The sequence below is a fragment of the Somniosus microcephalus genome, chromosome 4 (assembly GCF_052327205.1).
Source record: "Somniosus microcephalus isolate GS21.2 chromosome 4, FLI_Smic_1.0, whole genome shotgun sequence".
NCBI classification, from domain to species: Eukaryota; Metazoa; Chordata; class Chondrichthyes; order Squaliformes; family Somniosidae; genus Somniosus; species Somniosus microcephalus.
The window spans coordinates 52,274,116-52,283,563 of NC_140990.1; positions in this window are offsets into that span (position 1 = coordinate 52,274,116).

A 9,448-nucleotide genomic window follows, 5' to 3' on the forward strand; every position below is an offset into this window, starting at 1 on the left:
GGAATGTGCTGGAATGTGCTGTGTGTAGGGCTCCGCCCATACCTGGCCCCTTTTGTAAGCTAGCTCAGTCTGGCCTCAGTCTCCAGAAGGAAGATACCTCTCTCTCTTACGTGTTACTTTCTAAGTTAATAAAAGCCTTGTTTTGTTTCGCTAACATCGAGTCTCGGAATTATTGAGGCACATCAAGAGGCCAGTGAGAGCAGCAGTGAGAGGCCAGTGAGAGCAGCAGTGAGAGGCCAGTGAGAGGAGCGGTGAGAGGCCAGTGAGAGGAGCGGTGAGAGGCCAGTGAGAGCAGCGGTGCGAGGCCAGTGAGAGCAGTGGTGAGAGGCCAGTGAGCGCAGCAGTGAGAGGCCAGTGAGAGCAGCGGTGAGAGGCCAGTGAGAGCAGTGGTGAGAGGCCAGAGAGAGCAGCGGTGAGAGGCCAGTGAGAGCAGCGGTGAGAGGCCAGTGAGAGCAGCGGTGAGAGGCCAGTGAGAGCAGCGGTGAGAGGCCAGTGAGAGCAGCGGTGAGAGGCCAGTGAGAGTAGCGGTGAGAGGCCAGTGAGAGCAGCGGTGAGAGGCCAGTGAGAGCAGCGGTGAGAGGCCAGCTAGAGCAGCGGTGAGAGGCCAGCGAGAGGAGCGGTGAGAGGAGCGGCGAGAGGCCAGTGAGAGCAGCGGTGAGAGGCCAGTGAGAGCAGCGGTGAGAGGCCAGTGAGAGGATCGGTGAGAGGAGCGGTGAGAGGAGTGTGATGAAATATTCCATTCACCACTGCCTGTGACTGAGATCGGTTTCAGTGTCATTTCCCTTCCCCCAGACCTCATTGTATTGTGTACTGGAATGTGTTGTATTGTATACTGGAATGTGCTGGAATGCGCTGTGTGTAGGGCTCCGCCCATACCTGGCCCCGTTTGTAAGCTAGCTTCAGTCTGGCCTCAGTCTCCAGAAGGAAGACATCTCTCTCTCTTACGTGTTACTTTCTAAGTTAATAAAAGCCTTGTTTTTGTTCTGCTAACTTCGAGTCTCGGAATTATTGAGGCACATCAATTTTATTAACTTATTTTTCAACACTATGGATCAACTCCTGAAACCCGAACGTTTGGATTTGGATCAACATGCTCCGGACGCATCAGCACGCTTCGGACACTGGTTTGACATGCTTCGGACACTGGACAATTCCGCAGCCGTCAAAGACGCTACGGACGCTGCGAGGATGAGACTCGGAATTCTGCGGAATTGGGTAAGCCACCGGGTTTACCCCCTCATCCAAGACGCCGAGACGTACCTGGCCGCCTGCGACATCTTAAAGGCGCATTACCAGCAGCCTACGAATGAGGTGTATGCTAGGCACCTGCTCGCTACCCGCGCACAGCGACCTGGGGAATCGGTGGAGGAGTTCCTAAGCACCCTGAAAATGCTTGGCAAAGACTGCAAGTGCCGAGATGTAAACGCCGCAGTGTACACTGACGAGTTTGTTCGTGATGCCTTCATCACAGGCCTCAGCTCCACTTACATCCGGCAAAGACTGCTGGAAAAAACGGGGTTGGACCTGAAACAGGCTGCGGACACCGCGCGATCCCTGGATGTGGCCCAGAGAAACTCAGACGCCTATTCTTCAGCCCGCGCCGTCCACACCGCCACGTGTGCACCGAGGGCGCCGCCATCTTGGAAGGCATCTTCCCCGCCCGACAGCCCGACACCGGCTGGGCCCCGCTCTCCCCCCAGAAGCCCTACGACAGCCGCGACGCGTCAGGGACCCAACTGCTACTTCTGCGGGCAGCCAAAGCACACCAGAAACCTGTGCCCGGCGAAAGGTACCACCTGCTTTAAGTGCGGTAAGAAGGGGCACTTCAGGAATGTGTGCAGAGGGAACCCCGCCGGAAAACCAACTGCCGGAAAACCCGCCACCGCCGCGTGTGCGCCGTGGGAGCGGCCATCTTGGACGCCATCTTGCCCGACCTCGTGGGGTCCGCCATCTTGTGAGCAGACAGCGTGGACGCCATCTTGTATCGATCAGGGCCCTACAGTGGCATTGGTCACAGTGGACCAGACCAGGCCGCACCCGCTATCCAGATCAATGGTGGACATCGAGGTAAACGGGTGCCGGGTTAAATGCTTAATTGACAGTGGAAGCACGGAGAGCTTTATCCACCCAGAACTGGCACAACAACTCTCCCTAAAGGTGGTCCCTACTCAGGGTACCATCTCTATGGCTGATAAAACCCAGACATCGACCATTCTGGGTTACTGCACGGTACAATTGTGCGTTAACGGAACTGTATATGATAATTTTAAAGTATTAATCATGAAGAACCTATGTGCGAGCGTGATCTTGGGCCTGGATTTCCAGTGCAACCACCAAAGTATCACGCTCAAGTACGGTGGGTCCCAGCCGCCCCTCACAGTGTGCGGTCTGGCTACCCTGAAGGTAAAGCCGCCTTCGCTATTCGCGAACCTTACCCCTAACTGCCGGCCAATAGCGACCAAAAGCAGGAGGTACAGCTGGGAGGACAGGCGGTTTATCGCGACCGAGGTAGACAGGCTCCTGAAAGAGCGCATTATTGAACGCAGCAACAGCCCATGGCGCGCCCAAGTGGTAGTGGTAAGGGGTAGCGAGAAGAAACGGATGGTGATCGACTATAGTCAAATGATCAACAGGTACACCCTACTAGACGCCTACCCGCTACCCCGCATATCAGAAATGGTGAACCAAATCGCCCAATACCGGGTGTTCTCCACCATCGACCTCAAGTCAGCATACCACCAGCTCCCTATCAGACCAGAGGACCGCCCGTACACCGCCTTCGAGGCGAACGGACGCCTCTACCAATTCCTCAGAGTCCCCTTTGGGGTGACGAATGGGGCCTCGGTCTTCCAGAGGGAGATGGACCGCATGGTCGATGACCACCACTTGCAGGCAACCTTCCCCTACCTCGACAACGTCACCATCTGCGGTCACAATCAGCAGGATGACGACTCGAACCTCGAGAGGTTCGTGAAAACCGCACAAAAACTCAACCTCACCTACAACGAGGACAAGTGCATTTACAACACCACGCGCCTCTGCATACTAGGCAGCGTGGTGGAGAATGGGGAAATCGGGCCAGACCCCGACCGATTGCACCCCCTACGGGAGCTGCCCCTGCCCAACACTCCCAAAGCCCTGAAAAGGTGCCTGGGGTTATTTTCTTATTATTCCCAATGGGTCCCCAACTACTCTGACAAAGCCCGCCCCCTCTTGAAAGCATCCTCTTTCCCGCTCTCTGCTGAGGCCCACGCCGCCTTCAAAAGCATTAAGCAGGATATTGAGCGGGCCACGCTACAGGCAGTGGACGAGAACACTCCATTTCAAGTGGAAAGTGATGCGTCTGACTTCGCCTTGGTGGCCACCCTCAACCAGGCGGGCCGGCCCGTAGCTTTCTTCTCGAGGACCCTCCAAGGGCCCGAGATCAGACACTCCTCCGCGGAAAAGGAGGCCCAAGCCATCGTGGAGGCAGTGCGCCACTGGCGCCACTACCTAGCCGGCAAACGCTTCACCCTACTTACCGACCAGCGGTCGGTAGCGTTTATGTTCAATAATAAACAGAGGGGGAAGATTAAAAATGATAAGATTCTTAGGTGGCGGATCGAGCTCTCCAACTTCGAGTACGACATCATTTACCGGCCAGGGGCCCTTAACGAATCCCCTGACGCCCTCTCACGAGGGATGTGTGCCAGCGCCACCGGGGATCGGCTACAGACCCTCCACAACGACCTCTGCCACCCAGGGGTCACGCGGCTGTTCCACTTCATAAAGTCCCGTAACTTACCCTACTCGATTGAGGAAGTTCGGTCCCTGACCAGGAACTGCCGCACTTGCGCTGAGTGCAAGCCTCGGTTCAACCGCCCAGATAGAGCCCACTTAATCAAAGCTACACGGCCCTTTGAGCGGCTCAGCTTAGATTTCAAGGGCCCCCTCCCGTCCGTCGACCGCAATGTTTACTTCCTGAACATTGTGGACGAATACTCCCGGTTCCCATTCGCCTTCCCCTGCCCAGACATGACCAGCGCCACGGTCATTAAATGCCTCAACAGCCTGTTCTGCCTGTTCGGTATGCCGAGCTACATCCATACGGATAGGGGGGCGTCCTTCATGAGTGAAGAGCTACGCCAGTACATGCTGTCCAAGGGGATCGCCACGAGCCGTACCACCAGCTACAACCCCCGGGGTAACGGCCAAGTGGAGCGAGAGAACGGGACAGTATGGAAAGCAGTCACTCTAGCTCTAAGGATCAAGGGCCTCCCTATCTCCCGCTGGCAGGAAGTCCTCTCGGATGTGCGCCATTCGATACGGTCGCTATTGTGTACGGCCACTAATACCACGCCTCATGAACGAATGTTTGTCTTTCCCCGGAAATCCACCTCAGGCGTATCCATGCCGTCATGGCTCTCCACCCCAGGTCCGGTGCTCGTGCGAAGGCATGTGAGGGACCACAAGACGGACCCTCTCGTGGAGCCAGTACACCTACTCCACGCCAACCCCCAATACGCATATGTCCGGCACGCCGATGGAAGGGAGGACACCGTGTCCATAAAAGACGTCGTCCCAGCCGGCATCGACAACAACCATGGCAATAGCGGCAACGACGATCACAGCAACTCTTACCCACCCACTACTCTTTCATCACCCCCGGAAGAACACCGACCAACGGCACCCCCACCAACTACCCCTCCAACAACCCTGGCGGCACCCCCGGCAGAGACCCAGGAGGCTACCGGCGACACCCAGCCGACACCCGCGGCACCGCAACAGCCACGTCGGTCGCAGAGGACTATCAAACCCCCGAACAGACTAAATCTATAGAAGGGGTGAATGTGATGAAATATTCCATTCACCACTGCCTGTGACTGAGATCGGTTTCAGTGTCATTTCCCTTCCCCCAGACCTCATTGTGTTATGTACTGGAATGTGCTGTATTGTATACTGGAATGTGCTGGAATGCGCTGTGTGTAGGGCTCCGCCCATACCTGGCCCCGTTTGTAAGCTAGCTTCAGTCTGGCCTCAGTCTCCAGAAGGAAGACATCTCTCTCTCTTACGTGTTACTTTCTAAGTTAATAAAAGCCTTGTTTTTGTTCTGCTAACTTCGAGTCTCGGAATTATTGAGGCACATCAAGGAGCAGTGAGAGGCCAGTGAGAGCAGCGGTGAGAGGCCAGTGAGAGCAGTGGTGAGAGGCCAGTGAGAGCAGCGGTGAGAGGCCAGTGAGAGCAGCGGCGAGAGGCCAGTGAGAGGAGCGGGAACAGCAGCGAGAGCAGTGGCGCTATAGAGAGTACGAGAGGAAGAGGAGTCAGCGGACCTGGGCGAGACCAGAGCGGGAGCGGAGCGAGAGAGGCAGCAACTCAATGGAGACAGAATCCGAAAGAGTGATGTCAGAGTAGAAAAAGTGACATCGGCACAAGGGAAGGAGCTGATTGGTTAGTAGCTGGTGAGTGTTTTTCTTTAAGTTTTAAGTTTATTTCTGCTAAGTTAGTTCTTAGTCTATTAAATAGAGGCATGGCAGGGCAGCTCAGTCTTGTGGAGTGCACATCCTGTGTCATGTGGGAAGTCCTGGATGCCTCATGTATCCTGGACGACCACATGTGAGGGAAGTGTCACCAGCTACAGCAACTCGAGCTCCGGGTTTCAGAGCTTGAGCGGCAGCTGGAGTCACTGCGGTGCATCCGTGAGGCTGAGAGTTACGTGGACAGCACAATTCTGGAGGTGGTCACCCCGCAGCTTAAGAGTATGCAGACAGAAGAGGAGGACCAGGCAGGTAGTGCAGGAGTCCCTGAATTGAACTCGCTCTCCAAACCGTATTCTGTTCTGAGTACTGGTGGGGCAATGGTTCCTCTGGGGAGTGCAGCCAGAGACAAGTCCACGGCACCACGGGTGGCTCAGCTGCACAGGGGGGGAGGAAAAAGAGTGGAAGAGCAATAGTGGTAGGGGATTCGATAGTTAGAGGAGCAGACAGGCGAGAACATGGCAGATGGAATATAATGTGGATAAATGTGAAGTTATCCACTTTGGTAGAAAAAACAGAAAGGCAGAGTATTTCCTAAATGGTGAAAGATTGGGGAATGCAGATGCTCAAAGGGACCTGGGTGTCCTTGTACACGAGTCACTGAAAGTGAATGTGCAGGTGCAGCAAGCCATTAGGAAGGCAAATGGTATGCTGGCCTTCATTACAAGAGGATTTGAGTACAGGAGTAAAGAAGTCTTACTCCAACTATGTAGGGCCTTGGTGAGACCACACCTGGAGTACTGTGTACAGTTTTGGTCGCCTTACCTAAGGAAGGATATACTTGCCATAGAGGGAGTGCAACAAAGGTTCACGAGACTGATTCCTGGGATGGCGGGACTGTCGTATGAGAAGAGATTGAGTAAACTAGGCCTGTATTCTCTTGAATTCAGAAGAATGAGAGGGGATCTCATTGAAGCATACAAAATTATTACAGGGCTTGATAGGGTGGATGCTGGGAGAATGTTTCCCTTGGCTGTGGAATCTAGAACCAGGGGGCCACAGCCTCAGGATAAAGGGTCGGCCATTCAGGACTGAGATTAGAAGAAATTTCTTCACACAGAGGGTGGTGAATCTTTGGAATTCTCTACCCCAGAGGGCGGTGGAGGCCCAGTCATTGGGTATATTCAAAACAGAAGTCGATAGGTTTCTGACCAGTAAGGGCATCAAGGGATATGACGATAGGGCCGGTGAATGGAGTTGAGGCAGAAGATCAGCCATGATCTCATTGAATGGCGGAGCAGGTTCGAAGGGCCGAATGGCCTACTCCTGCTCCTATTTCTTATGTTCTGCGGCTGCAGACGTGACTCCAGGATGGTATGTTGCCTCCCTGGTTCCAGGGTCAAGGATGTCACTGAGCGGCTGCAGGACACTCTGAGGGGGGAGGGTGAACAGCCAGAGGTCGTTGTCCATATCGGTACCAACGACATAGGCAGAAAGAGGGATGAGGTCCTGCAGGCAGAGTTTAGGGAGCTAGGAGAGAGGTTAAAAAGCAGGACCTCAAAGGTAGTAATCTCCGGATTACCCCAGGAGCCACGTGCTAGTGAGTACAGGAATAGGCGGATAGAACAGATGAATGTGTGGCTGGAGAGATGGTGCAGGAGGGAGGGCTTTAGATTCCTGAGGCATTGGGACCGTTTCTGGGGAAGGTGAGACCTGTACAAGTTGGACGGGTCACTCCTCAATAGAGGTGGGACCAATATTCTCGCGGGGAGGTTTGTTAGTGCTGTTGGGGAGGGTTTAAACTAGCTTGACAGGGGGATGGGCACCAGCATATAGGAGTAGAAAAGAGGAATAAGGTGCATAAAAGAGTGAGTGTGTTGGATAGTACTAGAGAAGATAGTACTAGAGGTGGTAGTAGTACCATATTAGATAGGAGCAGACTAAGAGACTACGAAAAATGTAATAATGGGTTTAGAATGCATGTACGTAAACACACAAAGTGTGGTGAATAAGGTTGGTGAGCTACAAGCACAATTAGCCGTGTGGCAATATGATGCTGTCGCAATAACGGAAACGTGGCTTAAAAACGGTGAGGACTGGGCGCTTAATATTCAAGGGTACAGGGTGTTCAGAAAAGATAGGGAAGGAAAAAAGTGAGGTGGGGTGGCAGTGCTGATTAAGGAAGACATTGTAGTGTTGGAAAGGGAGGATGTTCTTGAGGGGACAAGGACAGAATCTATTTGGTTAGAGTTGAGGAGCAAAAAGGGTATGATCACACTATATTGGGTATTCTATAGGCCTCCAAATTGTGAGGGGGAGGTAGAGGAGCAAATCTGCAGGGAAATCGCAAAGATATGCAAGAGCTATAGAGTGGTGATATTGGGGGACTATAATTACCCAAATATCGATTGGGATAATGCTAGGGTAAAGGGAAAGGAGGGGGAGGAATTTCTGAAATGTGTTCAGGAGAATTTCCTTGACCAACATGTTCTTGGCTCAACTAGGATAGGAGGCATTGCTGGATCTGGTGCTGGGGAATGAGGTGAGTCAGATCGACCAAGTGTCTGTGGGAGAACAGTTGGGTACGAGTGATCATCGTATCATAAGATTTAGATTAGCAATGGAGAGGAGCACGGAACAATCTAGAGTGAAACTTCTAAACTGGAAAAGGGCTAACTTCAATGGGATGTGAAAGGATCTAGCCAGGATAAAATGGAACAAAAGACTGACAGGAAAAACTGTAATGGAACAATGGGTGATCTTTAAGGAGGAGATGTTCCAAGTAGAGGCTAGGTACATTCCAACAAGAGGGAAGGGTAAGGGAACCAAAGCAAGGGCTCCTTGGATGATGAGGGAGATAGAGAAGATGATGAAACAAAAAAAGAGGGTGTATGATGCATGTCAGGTGAATTCTTCAAGGGAAGACCAGAGCAGGGGTGTGAAGGACACAAATAACCTCCCAGAGATGTCGGGGAACATAGGGTCTAATGAGACGGAGAATAGATAAGGAAGAACCAGTGGATGTGGTGTATTTGGACTTTCAGAAGGCTTTCGATAAGGTCCCGCATAAGAGATCAGCATGCAAAGTTAAAGCACACAGGATTGGGGGTAAGGTTCTGACTTGGATAGAGAACTGGTTGGCAGACAGGAAGCAAAGAGTTGGAATGAACGGCTCTTTTTCCAAGTGGCAGGCAGTGACTAGTGGGGTACCGCAGGGATCAGTGCTAGGACCCCAGCTATTCACAATATATATTAATGAACTAGACGAGGGAACTAGATGTAATATCTCCAAGTTTGCAGATGACACAAAGCTGGGTGGGCGTGTGTGCTGTGAGGAGGATGCAGAGAAACTCCAGTATGATTTGGACAGGTTGGGTGGTTGGCCAGATGCATGGCAAATGCAGTAAAATGTGGATAAATGCGAGGTTATCCACTTCGGTGGCAAAAACAGGAAGACAGATTATTATCTGAACAGCAATAGATTGGGAGAAGGGGAAGTGCAACGAGACCTGGGAATCCTTGTGCACCAGTCGCTGAAGGTAAGCATGCAGGTGCAGCAGGCAGTTAAGAAGGCAAATGGTATGTTGGCCTTCAAAGTGAGAGGATTCGAGTACAGGAGCAAGGATGTCTTGCTGCAGTTGCACAGGGCCTTGGTGAGACCACACCTTGAGTATTGTGTGCAGTTTTGGTCACCTTATCTGAGGAAGGATGTTCTTGCCATGGAGAGAGTGCAGCGAAGATTCATCAGACTGATACCTGGGATGGCAGGAATGACGTATGAGGAGAGATTGGGTCGATTAGGCTTATATTCGCTAGAGTTTAGAAGAATGAGAGGGGATCTCATTGAAACGTATAAAATTCTAACAGGACTAGACAGACCAGATGCAGGAAGGATGTTCCCGATGGTGGGGGAGTCCAGAACCAGGGGTCACAATCTAAGGATTAGGGGTAAACCATTTAGGACTGAGATGAGGAGGAATTTCTTCACCCAGGGA